Raw genomic sequence first — 2,511 nt, 5'->3', positions numbered from 1 at the left:
TCCGTTTTATATATTTGTGCATGGTGGGGAGTGGGGTACAAAACAAAACAGGAGCATTGAAGCTCTCACAGTTCTCACTACATGGAGTAGTCCTTTTCCACAGGGGGTGTCTGCTCCTTGGTTGCTTTAATAACATTTATCTATTAATCACCTACAGGTCCTTCTCAAAATATTAGCATATTGTGATAAAGTTCATTATTTTCCATAATGTAATGATGAAAATTTAACATTCATATATTTTAGATTCATTGCACACTAACTGAAATATTTCAGGTCTTTTATTGTCTTAATACGGATGATTTTGGCATACAGCTCATGAAAACCCAAAATTCCTATCTCACAAAATTAGCATATCATTAAAAGGGTCTCTAAACGAGCTATGAACCTAATTATCTGAATCAACGAGTTAACTCTAAACACCTGCAAAAGATTCCTAAGGCCTTTAAAACTCCCAGCCTGGTTCATCACTCAAAACCCCAATCCTGGGTAAGACTGCCGACCTGACTGCTGTCCAGAAGGCCACTATTGACACCCTCAAGCAAGAGGGTAAGACACAGAAAGACATTTCTCAATGAATAGGCTGTTCCCAGAGTGCTGTATCAAGGCACCTCAGTGGGAAGTCTGTGGGAAGGAAAAAGTGTGGCAGAAAACGCTGCACAACGAGAAGAGGTGACCGGACCTTGAGGAAGATTGTGGAGAAGGGCCGATTCCAGACCTTGGGGGACCTGCGGAAGCAGTGGACTGAGTCTGGAGTAGAAACATCCAGAGCCACCGTGCACAGGCGTGTGCAGGAAATGGGCTACAGGTGCCGCATTCCCCAGGTCAAGCCACTTTTGAACCAGAAACAGCGGCAGAAGCGCCTAACCTGGGCTACAGAGAAGCAGCACTGGACTGTTGCTCAGTGGTCCAAAGTACTTTTTTCGGATGAAAGCAAATTCTGCATGTCATTCGGAAATCAAGGTGCCAGAGTCTGGAGGAAGACTGGGGAGAAGGAAATGCCAAAATGCCAGAAGTCCAGTGTCAAGTACCCACAGTCAGTGATGGTCTGGGGTGCCGTGTCAGCTGCTGATGTTGGTCCACTGTGTTTTATCAAGGGCAGGGTCAATGCAGCTAGCTATCAGGAGATTTTGGAGCACTTCATGCTTCCATCTGCTGAAAAGCTTTATGGAGATGAAGATTTCATTTTTCAGCACGACCTGGCACCTGCTCACAGTGCCAAAACCACTGGTAAATGGTTTACTGACCATGGTATCACTGTGCTCAATTGGCCTGCCAACTCTCCTGACCTGAACCCCATAGAGAATCTGTGGGATATTGTGAAGAGAACGTTGAGAGACTCAAGACCCAACACTCTGGATGAGCTAAAGGCCGCTATCGAAGCATCCTGGGCCTCCATAAGACCTCAGCAGTGCCACAGGCTGATTGCCTCCATGCCACGCCGCATTGAAGCAGTCATTTCTGCAAAAGGATTCCCGACCAAGTATTGAGTGCATAACTGTACATGATTATTTGAAGGTTGACGTTTTTTGTATTAAAAACACTTTTCTTTTATTGGTCGGATGAAATATGCTAATTTTGTGAGATAGGAATTTTGGGTTTTCATGAGCTGTATGACACAATCATCCGTATTAAGACAATAAAAGACATGAAATATTTCAGTTAGTGTGCAATGAATCTAAAATATATGAATGTTAAATTTTCATCATGACATTATGGAAAATAATGAACTTTTTCACAATATGCTAATATTTTGAGAAGGACCTGTATATACCATGTACCTGTATGCTGCTGTTATTCTTCTATCTATAAAGAATGCCTTGTTTTGTTAGACATATTTTTATATGCTGATCTAAAGTTTTTGTTAGGTTTTTTTTTTTTTTCTTTTTTTTTTCAAAACGAACAAAGGAGTTGCCTCAGAACCTACAACCCTGAGTATCTAACCAGAATAATATAGTTCAGAAGCAATAATGGTTTTTCTTGAAAATAACCTGCTATGATGTGTGCAACTCACCATCTCTAAAAACGTTTCTGCTGTCTAGGTCTTAATGGTTTTCTTCTTTACCTTGGTAATGACATGAGAAATTCTTCAAACTTGCATGAAACCCACATTTGTTAAAAAGCAACATATAGGTTAAATAAATTAAATTAAAAATGAGCATGAAAACAATCATTTGAGTTGCACTTTATAACAAATTGTATGTTATATATTTTCTGTTTGAAGGACGAGGAGGAAGTGAATACTCAGTTATTTGTTCCAACCCCTATTTAATAATGTATACACATTTGCACTAAGAATACACTGTTTTGTACATGCATAATTAACTTGTCATGTATGTCATCGTTATATAGTCTAAACCATTTTACATTTTCACATACAGATGTTTCCTGAAACTAGAATATAAATTAAAAGGTAATTTATTTCAGTACTTCAATGCAAAAACCATTGCAAAAACATACACTTGTATATAGATTCTTTACAAAGTGAAATATTTTAAGTCAATTACTGTTCAT

This window comes from Girardinichthys multiradiatus, chromosome 12, assembly GCF_021462225.1.
Source record: "Girardinichthys multiradiatus isolate DD_20200921_A chromosome 12, DD_fGirMul_XY1, whole genome shotgun sequence".
In the NCBI taxonomy this organism is placed as follows: domain Eukaryota; kingdom Metazoa; phylum Chordata; class Actinopteri; order Cyprinodontiformes; family Goodeidae; genus Girardinichthys; species Girardinichthys multiradiatus.
Note: the sequence above shows the minus strand (reverse complement) of the source record.